This window comes from Lolium rigidum, chromosome 7, assembly GCF_022539505.1.
Source record: "Lolium rigidum isolate FL_2022 chromosome 7, APGP_CSIRO_Lrig_0.1, whole genome shotgun sequence".
Classification (NCBI taxonomy): domain Eukaryota; kingdom Viridiplantae; phylum Streptophyta; class Magnoliopsida; order Poales; family Poaceae; genus Lolium; species Lolium rigidum.
Genome location: NC_061514.1, coordinates 182,774,577 through 182,783,982, shown reverse-complemented (window position 1 = coordinate 182,783,982; position 9,406 = coordinate 182,774,577). Strand labels below are relative to the sequence as shown.

Sequence of the window (9,406 nt, the reverse complement as noted above, 5' to 3'; positions counted from 1 at the left end):
CACAAAAAACGTGTACAATAATTTAAACTCTGTCAAGGAAAGCACACTATTCTTAAGCACTGACCCTCTGCATCTTGTAACTTCCATAATTATTTGCATCGAGGAGAAATGTTCATAAGATTATGGTCCAATATAAACTCAACCAAACCTCCTTGGTCCACTGGCCAAGTGACTGAAAAGATATTGTCTAGCACAATTATCCTTGCCACAACAATCTAGCTCCAAAATCTAAAGCGATCTATTTTTTTCAATGCACCATTGGGTTTCAAACAAAAAATAGCATGTTTTAACTTTGCATGCTACTTATTCAGAAGGTTTAGCAAGATTATGTCTGTGGGGGGGAGCTTCAGCATAGAAACTACTATACTTAGGTATATGTAGAGAAATCTAAAATAAGCAAGTGATTGGTTACTTCTTTCTGGCAGGTATCCACAAAACTCAAACATAGAGAATTTGACAGGTTTGAGGATATCACCTGGAGCGCAAAAGCTCATGTAGGCAAAGATGGCGTTGAATTCATCCCTCTCGAACACCTTTGTCGCGCACGCTGATTCAAGGTCAATCATGAAGATGCCAACATATAGGCTCACGAAAACAAGATCTGAATCAGGGCCTTTAGCAGAGCCGATCAAAGATGGCCTGTGATACAGGTGGCTAATGGAGAGCCCATTCAGCCTTATAACTCAGCCTCGTACCCACATATCCTTTCTTTTAGGACCAGTTGCAGCAACCATAGTACACAGGTAGAGTGTGAACTTGTCAAGGCCAATGAACCACACAGCCTACCGTCTTCTGCCGGTACGAGGGCATTGCCTCCAGCCCTCCACCATGGTATGCTGGCTGGGTAATTATCAAAAGGCCCTCAGAATGTGATGAAGATCCCTTCATTGCTCGTCAGAAGTCAGCCTCTCTTTTATACGAATTTGGATCACAACATAACAATTATCAGTGTCAGCGACAAGTGTTTCAGAAAAGATGGAGCAACTAAGAGTAAATGTGCAATTAGCTTACCAAATTCACAGCTCATATATCATCAGTGTGTAAGCGATAAGTATTTTTGAACAGATGAGCTAAGAGCAAATGGGCAAAAGCTTACCATATTCAGAAATTCTGGTGACATAACTAACACATTCAGAACATCCATCACATTTACATGAAAGAAATATGTGTTGTACATTACAACCTTAACCGTTCCACACATAGTCTCGGTTTTCTCCAACTTATCTATAAACTTGAAGTTGATTTCTGCTCAGGGCAAAGAAGAGAAACAGGAACAAGCAAACATCACTAATTTACAGAACTGTATCAAACACTGATGAAATTACCTTCTCAATTTAAATAGAAGAAGCAGGTACGGTTGAGCATAGAAACACAAACAATAAACTGTAACTGAACAAAATTTTGCAATGAGCGCACCAAAAATTCACCAAGATACCAGCAAAAACTTAACTGCAAACCACGTACAACTGACAAAAATAACTAAGCTGAACACAAGTTGGAATTAAAGTTCCGTCAATTCAACCACTTTGAAATCATCCATCCAGGCATCAACAGTTCACAACAGAATTTTGTATAGGATGATCAATAAATCCATATGGTAGTCTTTGGTTTTCACCGACTCATCCATCTATCTAGGCCTACTTGGAACCGAACTTAAGGTGAGGTTTTGTACATGAACCCAAGAGTAGCAGCATAGACAAAAAGCAAGATATGCATCATTATTTAGTCCTCGAAGGCCCACGCGTTCTCCTTCCTGAGTTCGGCCTCCTGCTCAGGTGTGTAGTCGTTCTCGATCTCAAAGATTTCCCGGATCTCCTCTGGCTTTTTCCCCCTCATCATGTCAGCCACCGTTGTGGTGCCCAGGTCCAGAAGGTCCTCGATGTTCAGGTAGTTGGCGGCCTGCACACACATTAACAAACAAAATTATCCTCAGATCCTCAATCTGTTATTCCTTCCATTACCTTGTATGCAGAAGCAAATTCCTGATTTATTTAGTACAATTTTGTAATTGCAGTCTCCTAAGTGCTTTCTCTCTCTATCCAGTAACTCTCAAATTTAACAGATTGGTACCAATCTATCCAGGCAATCCAAGTACTTGTGGAGTAGAAGATAGAGCAAGAAGGTTGAGGATTCGCTTTACCAGGATGACCTCGAAGAGGGTGGAGTTGTCGAGTGAGATGAAGTCCTTGTCCCAGTCCTTGAGGCCGTGCGGGTCGGGGTCGACGTAGGTGACGGGCTTGATGGAGGAGACGGTAGGGGTGAGCTCGACGGGGAAGGGCGGGAAGGGGTTGCGGGCGCGCTCGGAGGCCTCGGGGTCGTAGTGCGGCCCGTGCTTCTCGCAGTACTGGACGACGAGGTCGAGGATGTCGGAGTGGACGTTGGGGGCGGGGATGGGGCCGTCGGCGCAGCTGTCCTCCATCAGGAGGCGGAGCATGTGCGACATCCGCGCCGCGGGGCGGGAGATGCTCACCTCCACGCCGTCCTCAGCCACCAGCACCAGGGGAGGCATCTCCGCCTCCGGTTCCGGCTTCGCCTCCTCCGAGGAAGACGAGGGCTTTGGCTTCGGCTTCGCCTCCGCCTCATCCGGCACCGCGGTCGCGGACGCAGCTGCTGCGGCGGCCCTAGCGTAAGCCAGGCCGTCCTCCTGGTAGAGAGGGCGCTTGCCCTTGGGGTCGGCGGTGGAATCCATGGCTATGGCTGGGGGTTGAGATGGGGACTAGGGTTTCTTCGCGTTTTAGGTGAAGAACTGAAACAGAGGGCTTCGACTCCGACTAGATCCCTAACTCCGACCGACCCGTGTGGGCTTGATTTTCCGGTATGTTTCCGGATTTGGACTTTTGAATTCTACTATACTCAGTTCCCAGATGTGGCAAAATATAAGATAAAGTTTATCTATATTCATTGAGTATGTTGCAAATATTTAGGGCAGGTTCCAACGAATTCTACTACTCTTGAAAGCACAGGAGACGTGAGATGTAGACAAATATACCAAAGGTACTGTAAAAACCGAGCAAATACGTACTCTCTTGTTTCATATTAATTGTAGCAATCCGCTAGGTGCTTATAGGATAGGGTGTACGTGTGTGCGTTCATAGGGGTGAGTATATACGTGTATATGAGCATTTATGTACTTGTTTGTAAAAAAAAAACTAGTTGTAGCAGCGTTTGTCAGATTTAGTCCCGTGTAGGTTCGCTCATTAGAAAAAAAAACTATGCCAACTAATTTAAAATGGATGGAGTACATCTTTTTCAGCTAATCCTAACTTTTAAGATAATATGTTGCAGCCAACCCAAGTAGATGTGTTAGGGCCCTAAACACCACACTTGACACACGGATCTGGATATCTATACCCTATACCGCAATTAAATGGTGATTTAGAAATGATATACCACAATTATATTACAATAAAAAAAAGTATTCATGTGCTATAGCATGGCACCATTCTGGTGCTGGTATACCATTTTTGAATTGTGGTATACCATTTTTCTAAATTTTCATATCTAGTTTGTATAATTGTTGCATAATAATGGTGTCTTAGCTTTGAATATTTCCAAGCGCTAAGAAAAACTGCAACGAAGTTATAGCGAAGAAAATCCATTTGGCGTTTTCTACAAAATAAGAAAAATCCTAGAAAAAATAGGCATCAACTATTCATATCATCTATAAATAGGAAAAAATTGAATGATACGAACTTGTACTGAACAATAATGATGATTGTAGTAATAAAAGTAGTGCATAAATGCATATTACATACCCATGTCTAACTTTAAAATCCAAAATGAAAATATTTGGACTTAGCGGAAGAAATAGTGAGATTTTTAGCAATGTTAAAAAATCGACCGAGATACCGATTTATCGTGAATCGGGTGGTAACCGATAAGATTTCGGCATATCGGATGATTTAACACCGGCACCGATATTGCGACCGGTTTTCAGTCTGATAGCCAATATTTCACCTGATTTTTAGTCTGAAGACCGATATTATGGCCGATTTTCAGTGAAATCTCGCTGAAATTCGGTCTTGCACTCGATATTTTCCTCCTATAGTCTTGTAGAAATGTGCATTAGCTCAAAATTTTCATTTTTATTGATTCAAATGCAATGAATCAAGTAATACTTATTTTCAATGCTTCAATATTATTTTTATATAGCATATTATAGAAAATTTAGTGTCGAAAATTAGGATTTACAAAAAGTAAGCTGATCGATAAAATCGATTAATCGGCCGATAAGAAATTAATCTCTATTTTAAGGCCGACCGATAAGTTAACGATTAGCGATTTCTTGAACATTGATTTTTAGTCCTTTTTAGTGTGTTACCACAATTTAGCGAGCTATTAGCGGAAGATTATATTTAGCGCTAAAAGAGCATATGTTTAGTGGAAGTGTTGTGATTACACTATAGCGATGCTACCACGCTATTTAAAACTCTGATTATTTTCCACGTATACTACAACTATATTTGTTGTCCCAATTGCTATGAATTGTTTTATGAACAGATCCATTTGCTAAGTTCTTATTTTTTATTTTATCTACAAATAAGATTCTTATTTATTACTTATTATGGATTGGATGCAGTAGCACTGTCGTCGTGGTGAACAGACAGATGCCATAAGATGGCTTAAGTTGGGGCCGAATGGACGCTAGAGGATTCGGGGGAGGGTTTGTGATTAGATGGGATGAACTTCCGGATGCTTTCCTCAAGAACTTAGCCAAAGCTAGAGGTAGAAGAAGAAAGACATAAGGAAGAACTCGCTCTAGATCATCTTCTTTATTGATCTCCACAGGTTACAAGTTTGTGCTTACATGATCTCTCTCTCTCTGCTCATCGCTCCCGAGTACGGGTGTGTCCCCTCTCCTTATATAGGGGAGAGGGTGGCTTACAGGGGAAGAAACCCTAATGGCATCTTTGACTAGACAAACTACTTTACAAAGTTATTTTAATCATAGATGACACCGGGGTCTTCTTTAATCAGGGAGGCTGACGTCCTCCGGCTTCTTTGATCGTCATCCTCTTCTTTATCGTCAGGCCTTCGATTAAAGCCACTTTGCTTAGCTCATCCTTGTCCTCTAGCTCTGAAGAGAATCTTTGACCAGTCCTGCCGACATGCTCTTCTTTCCGGTAGCCCGGTGTCTTCTTTACCCGGTTCCGGTATACCCCTCTTGGGGATACCGGCTTAGCTTTACTTAGCCAAACTCTTATCTTTGTGCTCCGGTATGAACATTAAACCGGTATCTTGATGGCTCAAACCATCCGGTTTGGCATGCCTTTGGCATACCGGGGGTCATCCCCCCAACATTAGTCCCCGAAGCTGGTATAGTCTGGCGGATTCTATCCAACGGACCATGCCAGGTTCTCACGTCTTTGGATACCGGTTTAATCTATCCGGCGCTTAGCTTAGATCCGGCATCTTTGCCCGGACTCACGTTTTCTCTCTTTGCAAGGCATTTTCCGGTATCTTATCCTCCGGCATCTTAGTCATTAAACACCTTCTCGGCGAAGTCGAGAATTTCTCGGGCCCCGCGCCTGTCAGTGACATGCGCACTGTGACTGACGCGTCAGTGTCAGGGATCACTTCCCTTCGGCTTCCGCGCGCGTATTAACTGCCTCACAGCGGATCCTAGCCACCGTTCTGGATCCGTGTGCACCTCCCTGTGGCTTTCTGTTTTTACGCGTGTATCGCTGCGCCACGCGGTGGCCCGTGGAGCGAACCGTCGCGGCCCGCGGACCGAACCGCCGCGGCCCGGCGGTTTTCGGCCCACCTCTCTCTCTTCCTTCATAAGGCGAAACCGCCCCTTCTTCTTCCTCTTCTCGCATTCCCCACTTCTTCGCGCACAGTGTCCTTTGCTCTCTGCACCTCCGCCGCTTCGTTCGCCGCTCGAGCTCCGCCGCCCGGTGAATCTCCGCTACTGCTCCGCCGGACGTCGCCGAACTTCGTCGCGCGAAGAACCTCTGCGGTGCTCCTCTCGCGGTCGCGGCATTGGTGTTTCCTCAAGCTCTTCTCCACCTCGCCGTCGACGGACCTCCTCGCCAACCGCAAGCTCGCCACTTCACCGGCGAGGCACTTCCTCTACGACTCCGCCGCCTCAGGTTAGGCTCAATCTGCGTTTATCCCTTTTTTGCTTGCTTTCTAGATCTTGAGTTGGTGGTGTATTTACTTCTCCTTTTCTTTTGCTTTTTCTCTTACTCGTAGATCTTCGCGGGGGTAAATCGTGGGATTCGTGTTTCTCCGCGTCCAATCTCATGTCTAGTGAGGAGTCTTCCTCTGCCTCTTCTTCTGCCTCTTCCTCTGATAGCCGGCATAGCCAATCCTCCGACGGATTAATCGCCGATCTTGTCCAGATGGACATCGATTCCGGTAGCGACCAAGAAGCCGGTAGCTCTAGCCAAGCTTCCGGCGTAGATCCCGCCGGTATCACACGCGGGGCCTGGATGGGCTCCAACGTTAGCCAGTACGAAATTGACTGGCTTTACCGGTCCAGAAGGATTCCGGAGGGAGTATCCTGCCGGCTCCCTGGCGAAGAGATTGAACCGGTGCTTGAACCCGGTGAACGCGTTGTTTTTCTCGCTCACTTCGAGCGCGGCTTCGGCCTTCCCGCCTCTCCTTTCTTCCGGAGTTTCCTTGATTTTTACCAACTCCAACCTCACCATCTTCCCGGCAACGCCGTTTTCTACCTCTCTTGCTATGCCACCTTTATGGAGGCTTATATCGGCATTCGTCCCACTCGCGAGACGTTTGCCCGTTTCTTTGCTCTTCGGATCAATTCCGTTCAGGGCAAGGAAATCCCTAAACCCAAACCCCCCGTACAATTCGGGTCTTGCATCATCGGCTCCCGCCAAGGGAGCCCTTTTTTCAAGTTTTCCGGTCTCGGGTCATGCCGGCTATGGCAAGGGACCTTCTTCTATGTGAAGAACGACGGCGCCACAGATCTCATCGATCTGCCGCCTTTTAATCCGGCGCCGCCCAGAAAAATCAACTGGAGCTACAACCCGAAGACAGATCACATCGAAACAAACCGGGTGGTACGCTTCATGGAGAAGCTGATGAAGGAGACTAACATCTGCTCCGATGATATTATCCGCGCCTTCATCTCGCGCCGGGTGCCTCCTCTTAAGCGCCGCGCTCATAAGATGAGCGAGATGTATGGTCCCGGTGATCCTACCAAGATCACCGGACTTCCTCTCAGCAAGAAGGACATTGTCCTCAAGGCTAGGCAGATCTGCCAGACTGCCATGCCGGATGATTGGGAATGGGGCCTCCGGCCCCTCAGTTCCACTAACCCTCCGACCCAAGAAGTAAGAAATTACGCAACTCGGGTCGGTTTACCGGTAACTTTTATACTGTGACTAACCCTTTTTTCTTTTGTTTTCAGGCCAAGGACAGCTTCCCCCGCATTGACTCAGACCGGCGAGGCCCTTGCCGGAAGCGTGCTCTGGACAAGTTCGACCCGGACCCCTACATTCATTGGCGGGACACTGAAGATGGGCCGGACTCCTGCCTCGCGCCTCGGCAAATCTCCACCGGAACCATCCGGTTCGTCTGACGACCTGACCTTGCTTGAGGTAGCTCTTCTTTTTGATCTCTCATATTCTTCTGTTATTGTTCCTCTGTAGATGTTCCATCAGCCAACATCAACCTGCAGGTCCACGAGCACGTTCCTCCCCTGCAGGCCGAGGCAGGCCAAGAGTTTGTGGAGAAGCTCATGGCCCAAGGCCAAAAGAACAAGGCTCCGGCCTCTGACGCCGGTTCGAGCCAGGCCCCTGCTTCCAAGCGCTTCCGGACTGAACCCTTTGCGGGGAAGGTCGCAGGCGTGAGGCGCTACAAGAGCGGGCGGATGCCGACCTCTTCTGGGTAAGGCCCCGTTTCTCTGCTTGTTTTGTTTTTACCAAGTTCTTTTCCGGTTGCTTTTTTCCAACCCTTTCTTTTTCTCTCTTTCAGCCCCGCGCTCAAGCTCGGCCCCAGGCCTGAGGGCTCTGCCGGATCCGCAAGGACCTCAACTCCTCCTCCTCACTCAAGCCCGGCACCATGCGGTGCCGGCAACACCTCTGCCTCCCCTGCGGGAGGCACTACAAGTTCGGGGCGCGCGGCCCCTACACCGCCAGATCACCGCGCGGAGGAGGACCTTGTCTCCCCTCCCGAGAACCAAGACACCGGCGCCAGCAACATCGGCGCCGGAGAAGAAGATGCCGGGCGGGCGGAACCTCTGGTTCCTCCCGTCCTAGAAAAGAAGAAAAAGAAGAAGACCAAGACGTCTTCCCCCTCCAGAGCCGCGCCGGAATTTTCCGCGCCGGCAAGCTCCAACCCGGGTGACGCACCTGGCGCTTCCCCTTCTCGCAGGACCACGCCAACGCCACCGCCGGAAGCTCCTCGCACCGAGCCAGCCGGTGTCACTCCAACGGCGCCGCCGCCCAAGACCTTGACGCTCGTCAAGGGGAAAGCAACGGCTTCTAGCGCCCCCTCCGGCGGCCAGCAACCCTTGGTGCTGCACGTCGCCCACGCCGCTAGCGCTGCCGGCGAGAAGGCCACCGGCCTGCTTGGCCGGATCACCGAGTTCCAGCGCGAAGGCCGGGAGCTGGGGCACTTGCTGCCCTACGCGGAGAAGTGGAACGCCGCGGACATGTCCAAGGCGACCCGCGGCCTGGGCAAGGACCGGCTACCGACGCCTGACCCTGTTGGTGAGCGGTGCTCAGAAGAGCACTTCATGCGGCTGCGTCGGGCCGTCAAGGAGCTGGACAGCGCGTGGTTCGATGCCACGAATAACATGATGGTAAGTCTCACAAAGCTTGTTCCATTTTTTGATTTATCTTGGTTTCTCTTCTTCTGGCTCTTTTCTATCTTTCCTTGAACTTTCAACTTTATGTCGGTTTCTCTTTTTTTGCTGAATCTTGTCTATCCTCCCAGTCCCCGAGTTTCGTGTTGAGAGCGTAGCTGTTAGCGCGAAACTTAACTAGAAACGCGCAAAACCGGCATAGCCAGTCCCCGAGTTTCGGGTTGAGATCTTTGCTCTTAGCGCGAAACTTAACTAGAAACGCGCGAAACCGGCATAGCCAGTCCCCGAGTTTCGGGTTGAGATCTTCGCTCTTAGCGCGAAACTTAACTAGAAACGCGCGAAATCGGCATAGCCAGTCCCCGAGTTTCGGGTTAAGATCTTTGCTCTTAGCGCGAAACTTAACTGGAAACGCGCGAAACCGGCATAGCCAGTCCCCGAGTTTCGGGTTAAGATCTTTGCTCTTAGCTAACATCATTTCCTTGAACAGACCACGGCTGACGCTCGGAAGATCCTCTTTGAGGAGCTTCTTTGGGAGCACCGGGACCTCGCTGAGGCACACAGCAAGTGCCAAGGTAAATCTCTGCGCCTCCGGCATCTTTTTACCGGAAAGCTTTCTTTCTCTCGATTCTTAAC

The 9,406-nt window shown here is 48.6% G+C and overlaps 1 pseudogene; it reads right to left on the bottom strand.

Annotated features, from left to right (window-relative positions):
• Positions 1-1,422: 1,422 nt before the first annotated feature.
• On the bottom strand, positions 1,423-3,483 carry LOC124672353 (annotated as a pseudogene).
• Between the last annotated feature and the right edge of the window lie 5,923 nt (positions 3,484-9,406).